At 47.2% G+C, this 12,855-nt stretch overlaps 1 pseudogene; it reads left to right on the forward strand.

Annotated features, from left to right (window-relative positions):
• The first annotated feature begins 274 nt into the window (after positions 1-274).
• Positions 275-12,855, forward strand: part of LOC137004167 (myosin heavy chain, fast skeletal muscle-like) — a 36,237-nt pseudogene continuing 23,656 nt past the window's right edge.

Below are 12,855 nucleotides of genomic sequence, written 5' to 3' on the forward strand. Positions count from 1 at the left end.
AGATAAACAAATGCTGCAGAAGTATGCATGTAAGTTCAGTGTTCGTTAACTAGTGTAGTTAACTAATGTTAACAAATGAAACCTTATTGTAAAGTACTACTATAATATAATATAATATAATAACTGTTCCTGTTTCAAACTCCATTGCAATCAATATCCTATACTGGTGATAACTAGCAAAAGTATAGTCCTAATTTTGCATTTATTTTTGTTCTGTACTTCTTGGTGTTGCATGATATTTTCACAACATCAGTGTTTCCAGTTTTGGGTCATCATGAGCAGCGCTGCAAACATGGCCCAATGCAGGCCAGCTGCAGTCTACCTCCGCAAACCCGAGAAGGAGCGAAATGAAGCTCAGAATCAGCCTTTTTATGCCAAGACAGTCTGTTTTGTTCCTGATGCCAAAGAACTGTACATTAAAGACACCATTCAAAACAGAGAAGAAGGCAAAGCTACAGTCCAGACTGAAGCTGGGGAGGTGAGAGGCCATGAAATCGGGTTTGACTGAAGAGTCTTTAAACAGCATTACACTGCAACCCATTCCATTCAAAGTACAAAGAAATGTCATAGCGACTGCTTTAGAATACAGTGACGTGACATTTTCTCTGCAGACAGTGACAGTGAAGGATGAGGAATGTCACCCAATGAATCCACCTATGTATGATAAAATTGAGGACATGGCCATGATGACCCACCTCAAATGAGCCCACGGTGCTGTTTAACCTCAAAGATCATTTCGCAGCATGGATGATTTATGTAAGTCAAGCCTCAGTTCTGAAAAATGGTCAGACTGGAGCACTTAATATTATTTTAAGACCTACTGCAGACCAACTCTGGGCTGTTCTGTGTTACTGTGAATCCTTACAAACGGCTCCCAGTGTATAACTCGGATGTGGTGGTGGCATACAGGGGCAAAAAGTGCCCACCTCACAACTTATCTGTGTCTGACAATGCATATCAAAATGTGCTTACAGGTCAGTCTATTCCAGAAAAACATAATTAATTGAGGGAAAGCTTTAAAAGCTGGCTCCTATGATAAAAGACACTGTTGTTTATTTTCATACATACTTTTATATATTTTATACAGCAGTTCACTTTTATTTCTGCACTGTCGTAAAACCCCCCATTAATAATAAATAGTTAATGTTTTTGGTTAAATATCTGAAATAAAGTCTGTTGTGAACAGAAGCTCAAGATATTTTTACATTTTACTCTGACATAAGATACATCAGTAACACCCCCTCTTTATGAATGATAAACAGTTGAATAATGGTATGTAGGGGTGCATTTTGGCCAATCAGATTTTTAGAACTAGTTTTTTGGCATCCTAACTGCTGATGTAAACAAACAAATAAACAAACAATCAAAAAACACTTCACCTACCAAAGCAGTCTTTAACAAAAATTACAAGAGCTTCCCATGATTTCTCCTTTTTATTTGTAGACTGTGAGAATCAGTTTGTCCTTATTACGTAAGTCATGATCAATGGCCTTGACTGTGCTATAACTCTACAAATGAAGCTCCAGCTGTGTATCCGTAACTGTGTCATTTCCAGCAGAGAATCTGGTGCAGGAAAGACTGTGAACACCAAACATGTCATTCAGTACTTTGCAGTGTCTGGAGACAGAAGAAAGAGGCCACGCAAGGAAAAATGCAGGTAAGGGAAATGATCATTTTTATGAGCCGCAGGCTTTATTTTTTATTTATTTATTTTTTTTTTTTATATTCTTATATTTTACTGAAATCTAACTTGCAATTACCCCACAGGGAACGTTGGAGGATCAAATAATTTCAGCCAACCCTCTACTTGAAGGTTTTGGGAATGCCAAAACTGTGAGGAACGACAACTCCCCATGCTTTGTGAGTTCAGCAGTTGTGTCATATTATATTTGTTTAAGAAGTTAATTAGCATTTGTTTAATGTAAGCTGCAAATTCCAACAGTGCAAATTCATACAAATTCACTTTAGAACATCTGGAAAGCTCTCCTCTGCTGATATTGAAACATGTGAGCCTTTTTGCACATGATTATTCTTTGACTTTCCACAGGAAAGTAATTCTAGATTTGCTGGAGAAGTCCAGGGTGACTGTTCAGCTGGCCGAAGAGAGGAGTTATCACATCTTCTATCAAGTCACCACAGGCCATAAGCCACAGCTGATAAGTGAGAGTGTCACACAATACATCACATGATAGCCAAATATCTTTAAGCTCCTTTCACATTTGATCTATTTTCTTCTTTCTCCTCAGACATGCTCCTCATCACAACCAATCCCTACGATTTCCCCATGATCAGTCAATGGGTTAATGAAAAATAAGATGCGAGGTCTTGGTTCTGTCTGTTGGTTATTGATTGGATGGAGTCAGATCTGAATGTAAAAACCCCATCTGGTGGTGTTTAGGCAGATGAAATGATGGAGAAGTCTGGCATATGTCACCAGAGTATCATTGGTAGATCATGTTTCATTTTGATTTTGAGGTCAATCTGATGAATGAATGAGTTGTTCACAATAACATCAATAACATGCATTTAGAAAACAGATTTGGGGTGGATTTTCATTTCATGGTGACTTTTAGGAAGAGTCTACAATTGAAAATTTCCTGTCCGCGCTCAAATCTGATTCTTGTTTTCGTAAAGATGACGTGAAGTTGCACAATGGCAGGTGTGATGTCAGTGATGCCAAGAGTCATTTGTTTGTTATTCCCAACTCTGTAACCACAAAATCCACCATTTTTATGGACATGTGAAACATTTCTGTGAAGTAAGTATATATTTTTTTTGTGTTGTGGCTGTTGGCAGTGGCTGATAAAGTTGCTTTCCTGATGGGAATGAATTCTGCCAACTTGTTGAAAGCTCTTTGTCATCCAAGAGTGAAAGGGACAGATGGTTCAACAGGTATGTACTTTGCAATACTTCATCTCTGCTTCAGTGGCATTATTACATTACCTAGCCAGCACTTTACTTTTATCAACCCCACATGAATTCAGTTATGGCCTTAGCAAAGTCTATGAGAAGATGTTCTTGTGGATGGTCATCCGAATCACCCAGACGCTGGACACCAAGCAGCCTCGGTCCTTCTTCATTAGAGTACTTGACATTGCTGGATTTGAAATCTTTGATGTGAGCCACGCATATTTGATAATTATTGTGCCAGGCTGTCACAGCTGTGCGAAGCTTTGATTATGAAAATTAAATGGGGATTCTTTAATGCTTCATGACTCATGAAAGTTAATTTGTTAACAGCTCAAGTGGATGGCAAAATGATTCATAGATTGATTGTTCTGAACAGCTGTGCATCAACTTCACCAATAAAAAAATTCAGCAGTTCTTCAACCATCACATGTTTGTGCTCAAACAAAAGTACAATAAGGAAGGGATAGACTGGGATTTTACAAACTTTGGAATGGATCTGGCGGTCTGTATTGAGCTTGTTGAGAAGGTAGGCCATCATCACTGTAAATGAGCTTGTGAATGTTTTACAGCTAAGGCTATTAATAGTACTCAAATGATGTACACTCTCCCAAGATTAGCACTCAGTCACATCAGTAACCTATATACAGCTGTTTTTTTTTGTTTGTTTGTTTTTTTTTTCTACATAAATGTGGTCCCCCTTATGGCATTTATCAAAGTATATTTATAAAAATAGTGACTGGACTTGCAGATAATATATTAACGATAAAAAAAGGCACTTAAGTGCGCTTAAGTACACTTTTAAAAAGTGAACAAATTATATTTTAAATCATTATGTTGTAATAATCTTTTGTCATTCTTATTTTGATGTTATCTAAAATAAAGCACATGTAAAATACTTAATTTTAACAGTAGTGTGTTATTTGATATTACATTTATATATAATTGTACTAAATTGCAACTTAATAATTACAAATGTGCAATTCAAAATATGTTAGAAATGGCATTAAAGTATATTTTAGTTTACCATAAATGCTTGTCAGTGCATACAGCAGTACATTTAACCCTATTTCAAAGACAATAGCAGTAATTATGAAATTACATATAAAGATGTAAGTGGGACACTTAAAGTTCAGCTAATTACAATTAATGTAAATTTAAACTATACTACATTTTCATTTAATTGCAATTTAACTTTTGTAAAATAAGCAATACGTGTTTAATGCCACAAATTTCAAAATGTACAGTTTCAATTGATCAGGTTTCCATCAGGTTGAACGTCGCACTTGTTTAAACACTTTGTTGCACACTTTGACTAGAATTTTACTTTACTTCATAAATTCATAAATAGTCTGATTTTCCAAGTGTACTCTTTGGATTATTTTGTCTGCCAGCCAATGGGAATCATTTCCATCCTTGAAGAGAATGTTTCCAAAGGCAACTGACACCTCCTTTAAGAACAAGCTGAATGATCAGCATCTGGGCAAGAACAATGCTTTCCAAAAGCCCAAGCCAACCAAAGACAAGGCTGATGCTCTCTTCTCCTTAGTGCACTATGTTGGCACTGTCAACTGCAACATCTCCGGGTGGCTGGACAAAAACAAGGACCCGTTAAATGAGTCTGTTGTTCAATTGTACCAGAAATCATCAGTGAAGTTGCTGGCTCACCTGTACGCATTCTTTACTTCCGCTGAAGCAGGTAAATCATTCAGAAACATTAGAGGAAAAACTAAACTGATTTATTCAATCTATCACTTTTTTTTTTTTTTTGTTCCAAAGAGGCCAGCAGTGGAGGAGCAGGAGACAAAAAGACAGCCAAGAAGAAGTGAGGCTCTTTCCAGATGGTCTTAGCTGTTTTCAGAGTATAAACACTAATTTGAACCATTGAGGGGTTTTATATTTCCCTTTTGCTTATTAGTATTTGACATTACATGGATTATTTCACTTCTCACAGGAAAATATGGGCAATGACCAATTTACAAAGCACATATCCTCACTTTGTGCGCTGCCTGATCCCCAATGAGGTGAAAACGTCTCGGTTACGTATGTAACCCTCGTTCCCTGAAGGAGGGAACGGAGACGTACGTCAGTAGTGACCGACGAATTGGGATATCGCTTAGAGAGCCCTATCATCTTCGTGTAAACTAAAACAAGCCAATGGAATTGGCGTGCGATATTTGCATAATGCGCACCGCCCCCGTCAGGTGTATATAAATAGGAAGCAGATGCAATCGCACTCTGTTTTTCGCTGAGGAGACAACTGGTGTCCGCGCTACAGCGAGGGTACAGAAACTGTGGCGACGGGACGTATGTCTCCGTTCCCTCCTTCAGGGAACGAGGGTTACATACGTAACCGAGACGTTCCCTTTCAGTCGGTCACGTTCGACGTACGTCAGTAGTGACCGACGAATTGGGATCCCAACTAAAGCGCCACAGTTACGAAACCCCTTCCAGTGCCCAGCGCAAGCTCAGCCGCCCATAGCACCGGCTGGCGGTGAAGGGGGCGAGCTTACACCGAGAGAGTCTACTGCTGTCTAACCACTACCCACTAAGTAAACTAGACACACTGGGGAAGCGAACCCGTAAGGGACGCTGCGGAGACCACTACCTACCCAATGGGGGAGGAGTTTACGTGGTAAATACACACATGGACTGGCCCGGGGGGCAGTACGCATATGGAGTCCCTGGGATGGCTCCACCTGGTAGGGGGAGACTCATCTGACAGGTGACAGCAGAGCTGGCTCTGCTAAGGGAAAGACACGGACTCGGCCCGTAGGGAGTTTTAAACCGTGGAACACGAGCGGGGAACACGACTGGAGTGAAAGTATGCACGTATCCGGCCAGTGGCGGGAATGGTATTGCAAGCCGACACTTAGAGTGGGTACAACACGTCTACCGACTAGTGGATGCGAGTACACGTGAGGATACCGGCTCTACACGTAGGCTATAAAACCTAGCGAACGTGTTTGGTGTCGCCCAGCCCGCAGCTCTACAGATATCTGTCAGCGAGGCGCCATGAGCCAGCGCCCAGGAAGAGGCCACCCCTCTGGTGGAGTGGGCTCTCAACCCGAGCGGGCAAGGCACGCCCTGGGATTCGTACGCCAAGGCGATGGCATCCACTATCCAGTGGGCCATCCTCTGCTTGGAGACAGCCTTTCCCTTCTGCTGACCTCCGTAACAGATGAAGAGCTGATCTGAGGTCCTGAAGCTTCGCGTTCTGTCCACGTAAACGCGCAGAGCGCGGACGGGACAGAGCAAAGCTAGGGCTGGGTCTGCCTCCTCCGAGGGCAGCGCTTGCAGGTTCACTACCTGATCTCAGAAGGGAGTGGTAGGAACCTTGGGCACGTATCCAGGCCGGGGTCTCAGGATGACGTGAGAATTACCGGGCCCGAATTCTAGGCACGTTTTGTCGACCGAAAATGCATGCAGATCCCCTACCCTCTTCAGGGAAGCCAATGCAACCAGAAGAACCGTCTTAAGAGACATTAGTTTCAGGTCGACTAATTGCAAAGGTTCGAAGGGATGACCCCGGAGAGCTGTGAGAACCAGGGTCAAATCCCAAGAGGGTACGGAGGAAGGGCGAGGAGGATTCAGTCTCCTGGCCCCCCTCAGGAATCTGACGATCAGATCGTGTTTCCCCAGGGACTTACCCTCAACTGCATGGTGATGTGCGGCAATAGCGGCAACATACACCTTGAGGGTGGAGGGAGACAGCCTTCGCTCCAACCCATCTTGCAGAAAGGAAAGCACGGATCCGACCGAACATGATCGGGGGTCCTCTCGGCGAGAGGCGCACCATTCGACGAACAGGTTCCATTTCAACGCATAGAGATTCCTAGTGGAAGGAGCTCTAGCGGAAGTGATGGTGTCTACGACCTCTTGCGGGAGATCACTCAGAACCTCCGCATCCCGTCCAGGGACCACACGTGGAGGTTCCACAGATCAGGACGCGGGTGCCACAGGGTGCCCCGTCTCTGAGTCAGGGGGTCCTTCCTCAGAGGAATCGGCCAGGGAGGTGCTGTCGCGAGGAGAATGAGGTCTGAGAACCAGGTCCGAGTGGGCCAGTACGGAGCCACTAACAGAACCTGCTCCCCGTCCTCCCTGACCTTGCACATGAGTTGTGCAAGAAGGCTCACTGGGGGAAACGCATATTTGCGCAGACCCGGGGGCCAGCTGTGTGCCAGGGCATCCGTGCCGAGCGTGCCGCCAGTCAGGGAATAAAACCACTGGCAGAGGGCAGTTTCCGGGGAGGCAAACAGGACTACCTGGGCCTCGCCGAAATGCTGCCAAATCAGCTGGACCGCCTGGGGGTGGAGCCGCCACTCGCCCGCAAGTGGATGCTGCCGTGGCAGCTCGTTGGCTGCACGGTTGAGCACACCTGAGACACGAGTGGCCCGAAGGGACCTCAGATCCTTCTGACTCCACAACAAGAGATGGCGGGCGAGTTGCGACATGCGACGGAAGCGTAGACCACCTTGACGGTTGATGTACGCAACGGCCGCAGTGCTGTGTGAGCGGACTAGAACGTGCTTGCCTGACAACAGCTTCTTGAAGCGGGCCAGCGCAAGACGAACCGCTAGCAACTCGAGGCAATTGATATGCCAATGCAGCTGAGGCCCCGTCCAAAGACCTGTCACTGCATGCCCATTGTACGTGGCCCCCCATCCCGTGGCAGAGGCATCTGTGGAGACCACAGCGTGCCTGGACACTCGTTCGAGGGGTACTCCGGCCCACAAGAATGAAGGGTCCAACCACCGGACAAGGGTGCGACGGCAGCTCGGTGTCACGGGGACACGGAGCGTGCCGCACTGCCACGCCCATCTCGGGACCCGGCCGCGGAGCCAGTGTTGAAGCGGCCTCATATGAAGCAATCCGAGCGGCGTTACCGCGGCTGCAGATGCCATATGCCCCAGGAGCCTCTGAAAATCTTTCAGTGGAGCCGCTGTCCTGCACTTGAGCGAGCTCAGACAGTTCAACACCGACTGGACGCGCGCCTCGGTGAGACGCGCAGTCCGTGCGACCGAGTCTAGCTCGAGACCGAGACAAGAGATCCTCTACCCGGGGGCGAGTTTGCTCTTGTCCCAGTTGACCTGAAGACCCAACCGGCTGGGAGCTACAACCATGTCGGGTAGGACTTTGTACTGACATGCCCGACCCTCAAACGCAGACCGACCTAGGAAGGGTCTGTGTCGAGGCAGAATCGAGACATGAAAGCACGCGTCCTTCAGGTCTATTGCTGCAAACCAATCCTGGGGACGGTCCAGGATTGGCCGTAGCCCACCGCCCTTTTTCGGTACAATGAAGTAGGGGCTGTAGAACCCCGACTTCATATCGGCTGGAGGGACCGGCTTGATTGTATCCTTCGCCAGGAGGACAGCAATCTCCACCCGGAGAACAGGTGCACTGTCCAACGACACCGGAGTGAAGTGGACAGCCCTGAAGACCGGGGGACGCCGGGCGAACTGAATCGCATAGCCGAGTCTGATAGTACGAATGAGCCAACTGGACAGGCTGGGGAGCGTGATCCACGCTTCCAGACACTGAGCCAGCGGGACCAAAGGCACCACAGACGCACCGGGGGTGGGGCAGCAAGGCAGAGAGGGACCCGACTCGGGCGGCTTGGGGGCGGCCCGGAGTGGGGTCGGACTCTGCGGGGCAGCAGTGTGCATGGGAGACAGCGCACGGGACGCGGTCTGCGCCACCACACTGCCGCCTGCTGGCGAATGGGGAGGGAGCTGTCAGCGGCGAGGCGGAGCCTGGCACACTGGCAGACACCCCTTGTTGTGACCTGGAGTTTGAGGAAACTGCTCTTTTTGTGGCAAAGTGGGTACCGCTGGACTCCGGAGAGCCAGCGGCGGTAGATGGACAGCCGCCACAAAATCCCCCCCGGCCCTCCTCCGGGGGTGGGAGAGCAGATGGAATACTCTCCCAAAGGGCAGGAACCTTCCGCTCCAGGTCTGCGACCGGCACCCTGCTGTTTGGCTGGTGTAGGCTGCTGCTTGGCCAACTTAGCAGGGGCGGAGGAAGACGCAGGCGGGCGCCCTCGGTGACGAGCGGGCTGAGGCTGAGCCACGGGCGGCTGGGTGGAGGCAGCAGCGGACCGCCGTGGCATGACATGTCTGATAGCCTCAGCCTGCTTCTGTGCAGCGGAGAACTGTTGGACACAGCTCTCCACCGCGTCGCCGAAAAGGCCGACCGGAGACACGGGGGAATCCAGGAACCGATGATTGTCGGTCTCCCTCATGTCTGCCACGGTCAGCCAGAGGTGGCGTTGCTGGGCTACCAAAGTAGACATCGCCTGGCCAACAGAACGCGCTGTCACCTTCGTTGTCCGGAGGGCAAGGTCAGTGGCAGCGCGCAGCTCCCCAAGCAGCTGTTGGTCAGGACCTTCCTGGGGCATCTGCGACAGCGCTTTTGCCTGATAGACCTGCAAAAGGGCCATCGCGTGCAGGGTAGAGGCAGCCTGCCCACAGGCACTGTAAGCTTTCTCAGTCAGACCGGCTGAGAATTCACAGGCCTGGGACGGGAGACGCGGCTCACCGCGCCAGCCAGCGGCCGTTGGACACAACTGCGTCGCAACAGACCGCTCGACTGGCGGGATCCTCGCGTACCCCCTGGCTAGCCCGCCGTCCAGGGAGGTGAAGGCGGACGAGGGACCAGGCCCTGTACGAGCCCCATGCGGAGCTTGCCAAGACCTGGTCACCTCATCGTGTACTTCCGGGAAGAAAGGCATTGGGGCGGGACGCTGGATTTGACCAGCGCGACCCCCCCCCCAAGTACCAATCGTCCAACCGAGATGGGCCGGGACAGGGTGGAGGGTTCCACTCAAGCCCGACGCACAAGGCGGCCCGGGAGAGCACAGCCGTGAGCTCGGGATCCGACTCAGGCAACGCTACCGTCCCGGGCGGCAGCGCGTCCGAATCCTCCCCCGAGGACTCAGGCTCACCTTCCGATGCAGCGATCGACATCCGATCCGCCGCCGGCACACCAAAGGTAACGGCTGGACAGTCCGTAGAGGGCCCAGCGGAAACCAACGGTGGCACGATGGGTTGCGGTGCTGATGAGGCGGCAGGGGCCCGAGGAGCGTTTCCGCTCGGCGGGGAAGCCCTGACCGTAATCCTCAGGTCACCCTTCCTATACAGCGCCGTACCGTCATTCCGGTTCCCGGGGCCGGAAAAAAAACGGTCGTACACGGCACAGGAGAGGGGACCCCCGCTTCCTGAGACTTCAGGAAGGAGAGTCTCGACCTCAGCATCGCGATAGTCATGTTCCCGCAATGGGAACATGAACCATCCACAAAAGCTGCTTCAGCGTGCAGAATGCCCAAACACGAGATGCAACGATTGTGCCCATCAGCAGGGACCAGGGAACGACCGCACCAATTAACGCACAGACGAAATGACATACTGTCAGGGTTCGTCTGTAAAGCTCTTTTAGAAGGGGAAGTCAACTCACTCGTGCTGAAGCACCCAGGGAGCGACGCGATGTGTCAGGTACACCACTCCCTGACACACCGAGGAACCGGCCCAAATCGCTACACACGCACACACTCTTTGTGTTGCTGTGAAAACAGCAGTTTTCGAGCTTATAGCTCAGCTCCTCGGAGACTCGCGACCTCGCTGAACGTGCCGTTTCACCAGCACTGAAAGCTCGCTGTAAATCCTCTTCTGAGGCAATGTTTTAGAATAAAACAAACGAAGAAAGGAATCTTCTGAACAGGACACCAGTGAATGGCTCCGAAGCGAAAGACAGAGTGCGATTGCATCTGCTTCCTATTTATATACACCTGACGGGGGCGGTGCGCATTATGCAAATATCGCACGCCAATTCCATTGGCTTGTTTTAGTTTACACGAAGATGATAGGGCTCTCTAAGCGATATCCCAATTCGTCGGTCACTACTGACGTACGTCGAACGTGACCGACTGAAAGGGAACTCCAGGTACACAAATATGACTCAACTCAGCACTGCAATGTTAAGTCATTATAACACAATGTAATTGTATTATAACCATTGGTTCATACAGGGATAATGGACAACCATCTGGTTATCCACCAGTTACGCTGTAAAGGCATTTTGGAAGGCATCAGGAAAGGTTTTTCAAGTAGGATCTTTTATGCTGACTTCAATCAAAGGTAATTTCACTAGAATAATCAATGCATTTGCTTTTGTATTGTCTGTGGAATACTTGATTGAATACTGTATAATTAACCGTCGTCTCAGTCAGCTGATTTCCCATATAGCTGTGCCAGTTTAATGTTTCTCATAACACCACACAATCTCTTTCCTCTCTCATAATAATAAGCATTGGGGTTCTATAATAACGAACAGCTTACTATTCATTTCCTTTACAAATCTAAGATTTATGATGTCTATTATTTCATGGTCATAGATACAGAATCCTTAATGCCAGTGCGATCCCTGAAGGACAGTTCATTGATGGAAAGAAGGCCTCTGATCCCAAAAGCTCTTGGGATCATTTGATATTGATTACACACAGTATATGTTTGGCCACACAAAGGTCACACTACTTTATCTTCTTACTGGCCTCAATCTGTTATCCTCCTAGAAAAATATTATTGTAAACATCCACATTACATCCTAACACTTAATTCATCTGACAGGTGTTTTCCAAAGCTGTCCTACAGGGGACATTAGAGGAAATGCGTGATAAAAAATTGCCATCATTGGTATCCTGCATCCAGTCCCTGTGCCGAGGATATCTGATGAAGTGTTTGATAAGATGTATGCTCACAAGTATGTTCAAATTAATCAAACAAGAATTTGATGTTATATACACTTATACACCTGTCAGACATGTGTTTGTAGTTTTAGTTAACTCCAATAACCCTGATGTACAAGCCTTTTTTCCAGAGATGCCATTTATACTTTGCAGTACAACCTCTGTGCATTTATGAATGTAAAACACTGGCTGTGTATGAAGCTGTTTTATAAGATAAAGCCTCTCTTGAGTGCTGAAACAGAGAAAGAGATGGCCACCATGAAGGAAAACTTTCTAATGTGCAAAGAGGACCTTGCTAAATCTGAGGCCAAACGCAAAGAGCTAGAGGAGAATATGGTCTATTTGATACAGGAGAAGAACATCCTGCTCTTACAAGTCCAAGCTGTTGGTGATTATGCTTCCTAACTCATTTATTTGTGTAATGTGTTTTCAATATCTTAGCTTTTTTTTAAAAAACATGCATTTGTTGGAGCCATGGCCTAATAATAAGTAAAGCACTGAGCTGTGGGTGTCACAAGTTCATAATTTCTTGACCTCTTCTTGCTATTGCTTTTAGGAAAAAGTAACAAAAAGCAAATCTAATTCAACACTATTGACTATCTCTCATTCTGCTGCTCTCATGGGACAGTGAGAATCTCAGAGATGCTGAAGAGAGGTGTGAAGGGCTAATAAAAAGCAAACTCCAGCTAGAGGCCAAGCTGAAAGGACTTACTGAAAAACTAGATGATGAAGAAGAAATCAATTCAGATCTGACGGCGGAGAAAAGGAAACTAGAGGATGAATGCTTGAGTTGAAGAAAGACATTGATGATCTGGAGCTCACCTTTGGTTAAAGTGGAGAAGGTGAAGCACACAACTGAGAATAAGGTTTGTAAGGTTTTTACAGACAAACAATGTATTTTCACAGGTTAAAAACGTTACAGAGGAAATATTGGTAACACTTTACATCAAGGTTCCCTTTGTAAAGGGTTTATAAAGGTGTTTGTTAAAGGGGTGATATTATGCCACTTTTACAAGATGTAAAATAAGTCTCTGATGTCCTTAGAGTGTGTATGTGAAGTTTTAGCTCAAAATACCCTACAGATAATTTTTTATAGCATGATAAATTTGACACTTTTTGAGGGTGAGCAAAAATGCTGTTTGTGTGTGTGTCCCTTTAAATGCAAATGAGCTGCTGCTGTCAAAAGGGGGTGGAGTTTCAGGAGC

The sequence above is a fragment of the Chanodichthys erythropterus genome, chromosome 3 (genome assembly GCF_024489055.1).
Source record: "Chanodichthys erythropterus isolate Z2021 chromosome 3, ASM2448905v1, whole genome shotgun sequence".
Classification (NCBI taxonomy): domain Eukaryota; kingdom Metazoa; phylum Chordata; class Actinopteri; order Cypriniformes; family Xenocyprididae; genus Chanodichthys; species Chanodichthys erythropterus.